The 15,089-nt window shown below is 38.4% G+C and overlaps 1 protein-coding gene across 2 annotated transcripts in view; it reads right to left on the bottom strand.

Moving 5' to 3' along the window:
• The window catches only part of LOC119794809 (semaphorin-6D-like), a 210,979-nt gene extending 196,323 nt beyond the window's left edge, over positions 1–14,656 (bottom strand). For both annotated transcript variants that reach the window (XM_038302512.1, XM_038302513.1), the window contains exon 1: positions 14,411–14,656. The gene's annotated coding sequence lies outside the window, so the exon portion shown is untranslated. The remainder of the gene's footprint in view (positions 1–14,410) is intronic.
• Positions 14,657–15,089: the final 433 nt, after the last annotated feature.

The raw sequence follows: 15,089 nt of genomic DNA, 5'->3' as shown, positions 1-15,089 counted from the left end.
AAACATATTGAGCAACAGTCATTTGTCACTGCATCACAGAAAATCTGCAAATGCAATCAAATTGCCCTGATTAGGAGAGAGGGGTATAACTGTAATAAAAGGGATTAGAGCTAATTATCTTTAATCCACTATAGAAATACTCCAATAGTCTTAGCATCTGTCACTGCAACGCAGACCACAATACAGAGTACATAAAAAAACCTGTCTGATACTGATACTTGCAGGCTATGTAGAAGAAAAGGCTCAAATTTTTCTGTGTGCATCAGTTTGTTGTATCTTTTGTTATTTTAACCAAAGTGTCATTGAGAACCCTAACTATAAACACTGTTTAACAAGCAGACCAATCTCTCTCTCTATCAAGAGGTCCATCACTCTCAATCTATCCACCCATACCAGTAAGAAATATTTTAACCCAGTGGTCCCCAACTCTCACCGTTAATCAAGTTCTACATATTTTAGATGTTTCACTGACCCCATCCAACTGGCTCAAAGCAATCAGTCATTAACAGCTAACAACTGAACTACATGGATCAGGTATTCTAGAGGAGCTATACAACTAAAACAAGGACATTTGATCCCAAGGACCATGGCTGGTAACCACTTATCTATTTCTACTAGGTTTGAAAAATATATATATATATATTAGGGCTGGGCAATATAGAAAAAAAGCTTATCGATAAAAAAAATGCATATTGATCGATATCGATAATTATTGAAAAGATTTGAAAACATATTTTATGTGCAGCTCTGCCTGGACATTTTATGATATTGCTAAATGATTTAATTTTAATAAAGAACACAAAAGCAGACTTCGAATTAAATCTTTATTTAACCAACTTTGTTAACCATAACAGAATTGTTTTAAAGTAAAATAACTTAAAAGACCTGAGTTATGTTATTAAATACTGACAAAGAATAAACTAAAGTGACCAGAAAAGTGACCAAAATAAATATAACAAATAAATAAATGGAACCTCGTTCAGCTTAGTTTCCTGCTTTAACCTGAGTTATTACTTTGAAGTTTCTGGCCCCTCAGCATTTTTCTCTCAATTGTTAGAACTACGTGGGAAACTGCCCAGAACAGAAAATATATATATATTTTCCCGAAATTCCCGAAGATTCCTCGGAGGAGAGCCGCGCCGGGGCCTACACTGCTCATACTCCTGCGGGTGTGAGTGGCTGAGATGATAAAAAAAAGTTGGTTGTGTTACTTGTGTTACTTCGTTTTCACTGGTTCCCTACACATTTTACAGATGACTGTGGTTTGTTTTTTGTCTGACTTGCCATGACCGAAATACTGCCAAACTGGCGAACTACAAAAACCCTTCTTTGGAACAATTTCTTCCGCCTCTTCTTGCTGCGACATCTTCATGTGCTCTGTGTTGTGGTTTGAGAGGGCGGTGCTTGGTGACAGCGTGCCTGGGTCTGCGATTGTGATTGGTTGGGAGGAAGTAGTGACTAGCATAAACCTACATGATAGACTACAATGAGAAGGAAGGAAAACTGCTTTTCTTTATCAAACTTTTATCGACTCTCTTTTTTTCTATTGCGCCACACGTCTATCGATCGATATATATCGTTATTGAATTATCGCCCAGCCTTAATATATATATATATATATATATATACTCTGAGCTGCGAACATATTCACTGGAAATGTGCTAAAGACAAAAGGTGCAAAAGCCATCAGTATGCTCACACTAGAAATTTAACATTTAAACTAGAAAATCACTCAAAGAGCAGAGAGCTACGGCAAGCAGAAAATTTTGCCCTATATTGTGACTTACATCTATAGCTAAGGACCACATATTATCAGGATCATTACCAAAGGTTCTGCTCTCATCTTTTTCATTCACTTTGCATTCTGCTTGCTTTTCTCTCACCTACTGAAATTAGCGGGTTAACTGAAGTTTTTCAAACATGGGTAAACTTGCTAACAATCGGCATTTGGCTCCCTTCCCAATGATGACCAAAAAAACTGGGTCTGCCCCCCCCTGCTGGCAAGCAATATGGCTTCTTTGCATGGTGACACCATCATCGTTGATGATGTCACCAGTGTGACAGAAATCAGGAAAGTAAACAATGGAGAGTAAGTGTGCTTTGTTGTTTAGTTCATTTGCCATTCCAAATCTCTCTGATCAGTCCTGCTCCATGTTTATCCAAAAGCGATACATCCGTATGTTGGTATCAATTAGATTAGCCGGTAGACCTGGGTCTGATGTTCCCAATGTATGCCAATAGGAGCAGAGCCGCTTGAAGGTTTTTTTTAACCGAGGTCGACACGTGTCAGTGAGCTCTTCCAGCTGCCACTGAAAGCTGAATGTACCCAGGTTTAAACGGACTTTTCGGCCAATAGGATAAGGGTTTTTTTTGATCAGCAGATCAAGACTTTGAGGCATGGTTCACATTTCATGTGTTTTTGTCTTCAATACTTCTGGAATTTTTTTTGTTTCTGATGCTGAAGATGTCAGTAGTCACTGCTGCCACTCTCTAGTTTAGTGGGTAAGTGCTTGTTCTGCAAAATAAAGTTAAAGAATCCTTTAAAAAAATCTGGATTATGATGTGGATCTTCACCAAAATGTCCTTAGACTGAGGATCACCTTTGGTAAAAATGTCATTAAAATCCATATACATAACACAATACACAACTTTTTAAGTTATCCTGTGCAGAGACAGACAAACAAGCACACAAGCTCCCCTGAAAACATAACCTTTATCACCATGGAGGTAAAAAACACATAACAGAAACTTACTCTGTGATTCTGTGCCAAAGGGGATAGAAATAAATCCAGCTGACTAGTATGTGACCACTTTAAGTGCTCTGGCAGCAGTAAGTCTAATCAGAGAGGAGCAAAGATCAGAAAAAGGGTCAAATGTTAAGCTATCATTTTTCATACAAACAAAATAAGAAAACTAAACCATATATACTTTTAGCCTGAAAGAAAAACAGTTTGGGGGAGACTGAGATCAAGGTAGAGACCCGACAAAATTAAATTGGAAAATTTAATTGGAGAGAAGGTCACAAATCTCCAGAGTTTCACCACACACTAATGAGCTGTCAGCTGATTAACAAACTGTGTGTGAGAAAAAAGGTCACATGAGGTCTGAGGAGGCCCTAAATAATAATAAAAAATACTAAAACCATCTTTCTGTGATATACACAAATTCATGAGGTTTTCTTAATGAAACCCTTCTTAACCGCTTCAGGACTTATAAGCTCTGATTTTTCTGGGTGTAAGCAGTAGAATGACAAAGAAAACATGAAGAAACCCAAACAACTAACTGTTTAAGCAAGAATTTATGGAAAGAATCAAGCCACTGTTACATTAATAATAAAAGTGTTAAATATTTTGAGAGAACAAATTAAAGTACTAATTACAGACTTATGTGATACACAGTCAAAGCTTTCCATTTTCCATCTGCTGCTAGTCACAGACTGGCCCCTAAAGACCTACTGCTTCACTGAAAGACATTATATCTTACCCGATGTGTTGAACATTTTAAGAAATAAGAGGAGATATAAAAATCCAGTTACTAATTAATGATGGACTGAAATAATTACGTTTTACCACAGCTTTCTTTTTATTCATCACAGAAATCCAAAGAAAATTTATTCTTAAAATAAAGTAAATTAAATGAACAAAAAGTCAAGCATTGTCACCCATGAAGTTGCCATTACATGTTTCTACATAAAAAGTTCAACCTTAAAAACAATCCCTTTATAAACAGACCTTAGGATAAAAATAACCTTTGGTTCATTGATGAAGCTTGAAACATTTTGAAGACTTTTGCGCATTAGGCTGGGAAATAACACAATAATACATTCAGTCTCCTGTTTGATGTTCACAAATGCCACTTTGTGAAATTATTCTTGGTCAAGAAAAAAATCTATGTGATCAGAGTGATTCCAAACTAGTAGATTATCAGGGTTTGCTTACCAAAGCTCTGTTCTATCCACCTGGGAAATAGGAAAGATGTCAGACTCTGCTTACTTGGGTTCCTAGTCTCAGACAGTCTTTCACATTTGCCAACTGTTGAATTAACATAGAAGACTTACTTCAATCAGAAGCTCCTACTGCATTTGATGAATTCCAGCAGTGTAGCTTTACATTTACTAGCAAATGTTCCAATGAGCTGTTTCTGCAATTGATCAAGTGAAAAAATTTTGATAAGTGCTGGTTGAAATTTCAACACAATGACTTTGAAAGCAAGCATGAGGTACTTTTTCAAATGTCAGTGTTGGTGATGGCCTTTGAACTAACAGGCAGGAAGCTCTTTCTTGTGGCTCTGCCATCTTGGATTTGACAGCAAATTATCAATTGCAACACTGGAGTTAGTTTTCCCAGCATGCATTTGCTGTTATGTTGGATATTAGAAGCTGCCAGTTAATGTCAATCATTGCACGATATAAAGTTACAATTATATTTGTTGCTGTGATTATATTTGGTATAGGCCACATCTAAGTTAATGTTATAACCTGAATTATTGTTTGCACACCTTGAGTCTGGGAGTCAACACATTTAATGAGCTCTCAACAGCATTTGTGCAGTTGTTTTTCCAATAAAAAGGGACGTGTCTTGTGGAGTAGTACAGTGTATGGGGCAACCTTCTCAAAGCCTCTTCATGGCGCTCAAGAGTAACTGCTGTTTCTTTCAAGGAGTTTTTCCATGTGCTGATAGTGATGGTATTTAAGAAATAAATCACAGGAGCTCTAGACATTAACGTTTGCGAATCCTCGTCAGTAGGAGCTATTGTACGCTTGCCATATTTTTCCGCACGGATCCATTCGTGTAGTTGCAAAAAATTTGTAACTACACGAAAATTATGTCTTCAGAAATGATGTCTTCACGGACAGCATCTGAAGAGGCGTGCAAAGAACTTCATTGTTTTTTGTGAAGCATGCTGTCAAAAAAAATCATGTTTCACAGATTGAATGTTATTGCCTATTTAAATTAAGGTCACCTCTAATAGATGATAAAAAAGCATTTGAAAGTAATGCATGCCATTTTTAATGTAATAGAGTAAGTAGATGATTATAAAAAAAATAAATAAACAGAATTTCTTGTGGGTTTTTTTTTTTTTTTCATCCTTAGTATTTGATGAAATTAGCTTTTAACCACAAGACAAAAAAGGGTTGTGTCCTCTTACATAGAGACTGCTTATGTATGGCTAAACTTTGTATGTATTCTATTAACACATAGAATGAAGTGAATTCCGAGTGCTGTCTTCTCTCTTTTCTCACCTTTATGGTGCATTGTTCCTTGGGTACAAAATAAAGGAAGTTATTTCCTTGAAGTAAAAAAATATCCAAACACAAATTCAGAGAGACCAAAGCAGTTTGCCATCTAAAAGACAAAGACAGTGGCAGCAGCAGAGGCCATTGTAATAGAAGCACTTTATCTGTCAGAGGTAGCGTCACATATGATTACAGTCCTATATTACAAACGAGAGGCCTGACAGTAAAGCACGTGCCTTAGGACTGGAGTTGTATTTTCAGGCCGATTACAGCAGCGATTTGGCCTTCACGCCTCATTCTCTGAACAATCCGAGGCCAAGATGCCTGTCTGCCTCCTGCAGCTTTATGGATCAACAATCCACCTTTGAGGCCGTCTTTAATGCACCTGTTACTCATCCGGATCCCGTCACCAGCCAGGCTGTGTAGTTTTATGGAGCAATCCACTGTGTCAGTTTCTATCCATGTCCTGCAGGCAGACTGCCACCTTGTTGTTATCTTTGTAATGGTGTAAACTACAAACAACATAAAGGCGGGGAAAGAAAAGGTTGGAAATCTGTCTACAAATCAGACCAGTTATTTTAAACGCAATTTCTGATCATATTCAAATATTAGGGCTGCGACTAACAATTATTTTGTCAAGCTTTAAATCTGTTGATTATTTTTTTGATTAATAATCAGCTAGCAAAAGGTTCCTTAAAGACAACTTTTATGGAATAAACCAGGTAGAACTAAAACTTTTCCATTTAAGGAGTTCTGCATAGAGCGTACTAACAGACAAATATATTTTCTTTCTCTAAAATGCAAATGTTTACATATTTTTTTACAATTTTGATATACAGTATTTGCTGGTTAAGGTGGGTTGCTCTGTCATCTAAAGACACATTTCAGACGCTCTACACTCCAGTTAATGATTATCGATTACTAAATTAGTTACCGATTATTTCAGTATAGTTTAATCCAATTAATTGTTTCAGCCCTAATAAATATATTCACAAGCTTCTTAGACTCTCTGAAGAAAATGAACTTCTAGTATGCAGAAAGTTTAAATCAAAGACACTTTCACTTAGCGGGTAACAAAAAAGACAATTCCTAGTCAATCAAGCCACAAATTTTAAAAGTGGTTTTCCAGTACATTTGTACATGGTAAAAGGTGCATTATTGCAACAGCATTTTGCAAAATAAAAGGCACACTCAGTTTAGGCCAGGTACATAGCTCACTAAGCTTGTGTGGCAAATGCCTCTTCAATGGTCTTTGATCACATAGTAAAATGAAACACTTCAAAGCTTCCTGCAACAATCATATCATGCCAGTGGAGAGTATTAATAATAAGGCTCCTATTCCTTTCAAACTAGTTCTGCGCACTTTCCATGGAAACATAACGTAAATATCTGATATACAGCAGCTAATAAACCGATGACATAGGCAAAAATCTGGAGCATCTCTAACTAGTTGCATGAAAATGTAAAAAACAAAAAGCACTTTCCTCAAACAGGCACCACTGATTTCATGTTTGCACAAACATACTTTGTGAATCAAAAATCCAATCCACCCCAAGTATTTTGTCCTTGAAGACTGAACACAGCAGGAAACAAAAAAGCAGGGGTGGGTTGCATAAAACCTACCAGGTCTAACCAAAGTCGCAACTCGCTTGCTCAACTTCACTAATGCATGACACGTTACTAATGCAGGTTCAGAGATTTTATATATATATATATATATATATATATATATATATATATATATATATATATATATATATATATATATGTATATATATATATATATATATATAAATATATATAGTATAAAAATAATCTCAGAACCTACTGTCAACAGAACACAGGCCTATATGAGTGTCTGGGGAAAGGTTGGGGCATTATTCAAGGAACTCTGAGGAAGAGATGAGGCGTAATTAAGGCAGTCAAGTAAATTAACCTTCTAGAAAACCAGTGAGGTTCATCCACATACGTGTCAGGGAAGAAAGGGTAATTTTGATACGGCAAGAAATAAGGTTTTGTGCTTTCCTTAGGACAACTTCTTCCACGTATTAGACAAGCTAAATTACGTGAGGATCCCTTTTATGTAATAGGGCAAAGGTATTCTCTCCAAGCAAAAAAGACAAAATACTTATATATTGATTAAATATTTATATATTCTAAACTTGTGTTTTTCCATCAATCCATCCACTTTCTATCACACTTATCCCAAGTGGGGTCCCGAGAGGTGCTGGTGCCTATCTCCAGCTGTTTACGGGCGAGAGGCAGGGTACTCCCTGGACAGGTCGCCAGTCCATTGCAGGGCAACACAGAGACAAACAGGACAAACAAACAACCTAACAGTTTTTGCACTGTGGGAGGAAGCTGGAGTACCCGGAGAGAACCCACGGATGCTCAGGGAGAACATGCAAACTCCATGCAGAAAGACAGCGGGCCAGAAATCAAACCCAGAACATTCTTTCTGCAAGATGGCAGAGCGACCCACTGCTCCACTGAGCAGCCCAATTTCTGTTTTTGCTCAAGTTGAAAAAATAAATAAAATGTACATACCATTTTATTGCAGGAAATTCATAATAGTAAAATAACACACTTTCCATCTCTATTTGACTCTACTGATCCCAAACACACTAAGTTTGCTAGCTTAGTTACCAACTCAGTTTTCTGAAACACCCTTTAACAACCTTGACAACATATAAAATGTTGCATAGTAATCAAAGTATGCATAATAAATGACAGTGCCTACGATCATTACTGTTTACCTTTAAATGATCAATAATGTAACGGTACAATAGGCACCAGTCATTTTCAATTCTCAGGAAGAACTTCACTACCCCAGCTGTTTTCATCTGAAACGTCTGAATTGTACACAATCCAAGCCGGCATTAACCGAATTCCAAAACTATTTAAATCTGATGCAAGACTGATATGTCTACAAATCTGTCCACATCAGATTTCTGTTCAAAATACAGTTTCTTTCACAACAGGCAATGTTTCCTCCACAGACAATAAAACGAAATTAACATTTGGAAAGAGATGCACCCTTGACAATAGGTTATTATTTGTGTCTGATTATGAGGCCTGGAGTCAGCCATTGCTAAATCAAAACACACACAAATACATACACGGTTGTTCTGCTATAAGAGGACATTTCTATGTCCCAACCCTAAAACTAACCCTAAATCTAACCATTGCCAATGGATGCATCACCCTAACCCAACTGACACTTTTGCCCTAAACTGAACCACTGGCAAAATACCTTGTGAAGACCAGCAAAATGTTCTCACTTTACAACAACTGGTCACAAATGTGAAGGTTAATTTGAAAAAAATGGTCCTCACACCCACACAAATACGCGTTCTGCCATCGTAGTGAGGACCTTGTGTTGACTCCCTTTGACTTCCACTGATTTTCAGTTATTTTCAACCCTTTCTATCCCCTAACCCTAAAACTAACCTTAACCTAACCATTACCAATGCATACCTCACCCTAACCCTAACCAATTGACACCTTAGCCCTAAACATAACCATTACCAAAATAGCATGTAAGGACCAGCAAAATGTCCTAACTTTGCAACCAGTGGTCCTCAATTTGATGGTGAAATTGGAAAAATGGTCCTCACTCTGAGGACTAGACAGGTACACACACACACACACACACACACACACACACACACACACAGGATTAGAACAAAAGACGAGTCCCGCGGCACAGATTTGCTCAGAAAACATAATAGCTGATGACATGCGGCAGTTTGGAGGCTTTCAAAGCGACGTGGCTAATCTTCCTGCACTGGAATAACATTATTTTCTGCGCTTCCTCCTCCTCGTCGCCCGCCCACCGGGGACTCACAGGTTATTGTGTCCAAACGCACCCCAAGGTTAACCCACACAATGAATGGGCAGCGGTGAGCCACGCAGCCGGCTGATCGGGCTGCCCTGCTGATAGATTGTGATGAGGCAGGTGATTGTTCAGAATGGGGTTCAAACACAACAAAGAGACATTTTAGACGCTAGAACCTTCACACTGAACAATAAAGCACACCGGCTAGACTGGAAGGAGATAGAAACGGGGGAGGGGGATAACAGAAGGGGATTGGAAAAGTGTTTTTTGGTGTCAATCCAGGTTTAGATTGTGTGTTTAACAAAGAAACGTCTGTTCTTTGACCTCAAAGTGAGGACAGCTCAGAAAAAAATAAGGATATTTGAAACAATACAGAGAGAACAAACAGTAAACGTTTGCATCTCAATTATTAGTATAAACTCTGTCTGCCAAATTGATGGAAACTGCTCTTCAAAATGGGATATCAAACAATATTAAACCATCCCAAATAATATAATGGAACTATAACAAACACTTTTTTTTTACTCAAAATATCAGAGTGTTTTTTCCAATAGTGGAAATAAACCATACATAACGCCTTCCAGGAGGATAGACATCACCACTTCCCAGTTCAGAAATTGCTGCTGAAAGAACAAAAACAAATATTAATGCACCACTGGGTACGTTTTAGCAACTAGGGGGTGCTACACCAGTAACATCCAGGTTAAGCCCACCTCCCGACGGTCACTAGCAGCACCATAGTGTGGCAAAATTGAACAGAATCTGCAGATCACTTTGGGGCAGCAGATTAGGATGAAATCCTAAATCCGAGAACCAGATATGATCCGATCATATCATACCTGTTTAGTTGGCTAACAACAACTAATAGTAGTAGTAATAGGCCTGTCATTTTTCCAAATATAAGCTCTAGTGAAGATAAAAAGAAAGCTGAATATATTAAAGCACACAAAATCACTGCTTAATACTTATAATCTTTTAGTCTCTTGATACCTGCTGGATACGAGGACAGTAACAGCTTCTTTGAAAAGCTCAGAATTAAGGAAACGATGGATGATCTCAAAGCAATTCAGACAGAAACGTTGAGTTCGAATTAAGTGGGTGCTTCCTCCGAAGGCCAGATTAATCGGCTGATTACGTCATAGCACAGCGAATGAAGGGAATGAAGACTCCTCGATATGCGGCCGACAAATACAGCCTACGTTTTTGCCCATTTTGAAGGATGGGTCCGGTGTATCCTACGTTGCTTTCAGTATCCCATAATTCATTGCAGGTCGAAGAAAGCTGGCTGCTCCGTGCTCAGAGGATAAAGGTACTCCGCGCCGAACTATGGTGAATATTGTAGGTGCAGTTTAATATAATATTGTTAGTGCCATTTAATACAATACAAGTTTGTGAATAGCTCCATCTGAAATTTATGAAAATGGAATTTGTAAGTGGTTATTGAGTAAGACATGTGCCAGATAATGTTTGGTTCATTGAAAGAAATTATCTGTCCCTGTGCCCCTGTGTAAACTATAAATGTGATATTCGTGATGACGGTACTGCTGCTTAAGCTCCTAGAATATGTCATTAGCACCAGAAGAGTTGGGAAAAGTCCGGTATCAATTCTTTACCTGCTTTGTGTGTCAACTATAATGCTCGAATCAATAGCCTAAACTCTTCTGGCCTCCTTATTTTCACGGCTCTCTAATAGGGATGGAACGGTTTATGAAAACCGTCCTAACCGTTTGGTTCAACTGTCTCAGTTCGATTTGCGTGTGTTTCGTTCGGTTCATGCGCTGCTCCTTTTTCTCATAGGCGAAGCGTGTACACTCCAGAGCAGAAGGTGGCGGTACTGCGACCAAAGCCAACCACCAGTAGTAAACAAGAAGAAGAAGAAGCAAAGCAGCGTAGCCGGGTGTAGCAGAAAAAAATCAGTTGTTGTGGAGAATTGTGTGGGTATGGCGAGTGGGAAAGAACAGGAGTTGGAAGACGCGCCAGCAGCACTTTATAGGTCTGCTGTATGGGACCACTTTGCATTTAGAGTGACCTACGATGACGGCGGAAAGAAAGTTGTGGCTAAAAGTGCAACAGTGTGCAAGCTTTGTGCAACACGTTTTGTTTATGTTAACAGCAATATGTCAGGCTAACAATCAACATATACCGAACCAAACCGAAAACCGTGACCACGAAACCGTGAACCGAACCGAACTGTGGATTCTGTGAACCGTCCACCCCTACTATCTAAGGACCCAGTCCAGATAATCCGGGTCCTTGTAGGATGCAGCCTCTGAAATCGAACACACCCAAAGTGTTTTTCCATCAATGCTGCCTCAGCTAGCCAGAGAATCATAAAATTACAATGTCAAAGTCAGATTAAAATGTTCACTTTGTATTTGTTCAGTCACTCTGTTTTACAGAGGATACAATCTTCAACATAAAACAGCTTCTACTCTGCTAACAGTAGTCAACATTGCTCATATTAGGAATGCAACCAAAATTATTTGAACGCCCTTGCATCTTTTTAATAATACATTTTCAGAGGAAAAGTCAGTCAAAATCAGTTGCATGCATTATTCTCCAAAACCTCTGTTGTTTTTTTGGATAGTTTTGTTTCTCTGGATGTATCAAACAGCCACATCATTTAATATAGAGGGTTCCTAAATAACATCACAACTCATGGACAGAAACAAACAAGATGAATGAAATTTCTCTGGCTAGCAGCTAAAACCTCTTCCTGCTGTGAGGTGCATAAGTCAGTGGTCAGATAATAAATAAGCCGAATTATCTCTGAAATTGAGCCTATCAGATACTGGGGTCCACAACAGGCTGGCTGCAGGACATAATTTAATGCCATCCATTTGTGTTATCTAGCTTAAAGGCTCATCTCCTGGGATGTATTAGTAGTTATGGGCCATAACTACAGTTTTGTTATAGCCCCTGGATTCTCCCAGAAGAATCACAAAGTAATCGTTTAAAATAATCACTTATTTTTACTTAAAAAGAGTCCAGGTGCTTAAAAACATACTATTTAAAGACATATTTCAGTAGACCTAATATCAGAGTAGTGATGTGCATCTACGTGACAGGATAATAACTTAGACATACTTTGACCATTTGTGTAAAGGCAACATATAAGTGAAGTAAACATTGACATAGATCATATGTTAAAAATAAAGTTCCAAATATGATGAATCGAAGTTTGTAAAATTTAACAAAAATAAACAACCTACAGCAGGAACTAATTTAGCAGACTGCTTTCCAACTATCATTTTACTGTCTTCTTTCAACCTCACATTACTCTGCACACTCAGATATGATCAGCTCATAAACATTTATGTCCGGCTTTTAAATCAGATACCGCCAGCAGTCATTTTCCTTGTAAAATAGCAGTAAATGTGTATTTAACCTCTATTAGACCCCATCTCCTCCCACATATATTAACTTGTTTGCATTCAGTGACAGATTACAGTCTGTGCCCGACACGCAGCAGTAACTCTGCATGCTGACTTAGTCCTCCGTAGCTCTACAGTGAGTCTTTTTGCCAAAAAGCATCAATGCCTGACATGATCAATTCAATATCCTGCTCATAAGGGACAGCTAATTGGTGGAACAGAGTCCTTCCTGGAGTGACTGATGGGCTTTACTTTTTATTTCTGAACGAAAGTGGATTAAACAAAAAAACAGGGAGGAAGAGGATGACCTTCAAAGCTGCTTCTCCTTTACCTCCAATGCTAACAGAAATTACCTGTTAATACTCATCAATCTGCACGCAGCATGGCTAATGAGAGGCTGAAGGATGCCAATTAGTGACAATTAAAGATGTTTACTCTAAAATTTTACCCCTAAATTGCCAAGCTGTGCCTTCTAGCTTAACCCTGACATATTTAGTATCTATTAGAGATAGACCTGTTGTCCTCAATCTCCATATATATGTATATTCTGTTTTCGTTTTACATTTTTTTGATTTTTATTTATAAATTATATGATAAACAAACACTTACAACACAAACTAACTAGAAAAATCTTATTCAAACGATGGAGCCCTTATAGGACAGATGCCCGGTATCACCTGGCATCATCTGGTGTATCAAAAAGCTTCAGAAATGTTGTAATGATATCTTATTATTGAGGACATGATTATAACTTTCTCACAAATATAAGGGTTTTTGTTCTAACTTTAATTCAGCTCGTTTTAAATGTATTGATTTATTTTTTATGACTAACACTAAATAAGCTCCTTAATGGAAAGCTCAGAGGTCTTTGCTGAACAGATTTTCCCCCTTTTTATTCCACCAACTACTGAACCAGGATGTGCAGAAGTCATCCACCTCATTACCAAAATGATCCACCCTTTGGCTATCAACCTGCCACCTCTGAGTGTGTGAGGGAGAGAGTGAAGACAGAGTGGCAGCAGTGAAACCCTCAGGGATAGTCACAGAGAAGCAATCCGCTTAAAGATAGCAGATCAAATGCAAAAATGATTTATAATTGTCTCTATAAGATAAAATGTATTAAACCATACAACTTTTAAAAGTCTCATTCACCCTGAGCGTTTTCTCTGAAAAGTCAAATAAGGTATTACCCATCATATTCCGACAGTACGCCCGAATTTCTAACCGATTTTAGACTGTTCCCCTATGCGGGCTGTGAGAAATATTGATCGCTTCAGTGATTGGTCCTTCCAGGTGACTAAGGTCCCAGGTGAATAAATCATTTATGAGCATAAACGCCGCGCGCAGGTGTGCGCAGCCAGGTTCCTGGAACCAGAACAGAATTTTAGACCCAAATGCCACCTCTGCTGAGCAGAGAGGGGGAGTCTATCAGAGAACCAAACCAAAATACACACACAATCATATTCATATCTTTGTGACCGAGCACTTAAAAAAATCACCTTAAAACAAAGGTTAAGACAAAGTCACAAAAAAAAGTGTTCAGATGGAACATTTTTATTGAGAAGAAGAAAGGGGTGAAGGCGTACCCCTCCAGGAACGCGCACCCAGGACCAGCCTTAAAACCTTCAACATGTCAGCATCAGACACTAAAGTTAAACCATGACTGAATGTGCGCGGATAGAACAAAAACATTAAACACATGCACGTGTCTTTGAGCCAGTTCCATTAGTGCAGCTTTGGACGCTGATGTCCGACTGACTGACAGCCGTCAATCAGAGATGCAAAACGTGCACGCGCTTATGCGCTATTGTGCCAAAAAGCAACTATTTAATCTATATAAAACGCACGAGCACACACTGTATAAAGCTACATTCTCCCGGCACGCGCACGCACACACACACATACTGGAAGACAGACCGTCTTTCCTGCAAGGAAGCGCAGTAGAAACAAGAGGAAACACACCTTTCTGTCTGCACATCTCCAAAGACTAAGTCCGCTCAGCCCGAACCCGCATCTCGGTTCATATTAATCCACATTCTTCCCACTTATTCCCAAGATCAACCGAGCCGGTAAGAGAATCCTTCCGCAGCAAGTAGCAAGAGATTAATGCAAATAAATCCACCAAGAGAGCCAGCTCACACAGAGAGAGGGCGAGGGATGAGGTGCGCCAGCTTCGGGTCAAACGACACAATAAACCGTTTCTCAGCAGCCGAGCGTCTCTGGGGCCCCCCAGCCGCGCCCTCCTCATTAACATAATAGATTGACTGGAGCCAATCAGAGAGCGGGACACGGAATTCAGCGTGCCTCTCCCTCAATGGGCTGTACAAACTGGATTAATTAAATAGAAATGAATGAAACCTTTTTTAAACACTATTATGATTTTATTTTATTATCACCTGTTTATCTATTAAATTTCATGTCTAAATCTAGAGGTTGCTGGTTTTTTATTTATGTGTATAGATGTGCATCTGAAAAACAATGTAATGTATAAGAAAGAGATAAAGTAAAAGTATTAGTATCTTTTACTAATACTAATTAGTATTTTTATGTCAGTATGAGGTAAGGTTCACATATTGATAATCTGAATAATATACCCAAAATATATTGATAATGTATTATAAAACATAACTGTAAATCATGT

Source organism: Cyprinodon tularosa, unplaced genomic scaffold (assembly GCF_016077235.1).
Source record: "Cyprinodon tularosa strain WSP-4 unplaced genomic scaffold, ASM1607723v1 ctg492, whole genome shotgun sequence".
Taxonomy (NCBI): domain Eukaryota; kingdom Metazoa; phylum Chordata; class Actinopteri; order Cyprinodontiformes; family Cyprinodontidae; genus Cyprinodon; species Cyprinodon tularosa.
This window is presented reverse-complemented; position numbering and strand designations above follow the sequence as displayed.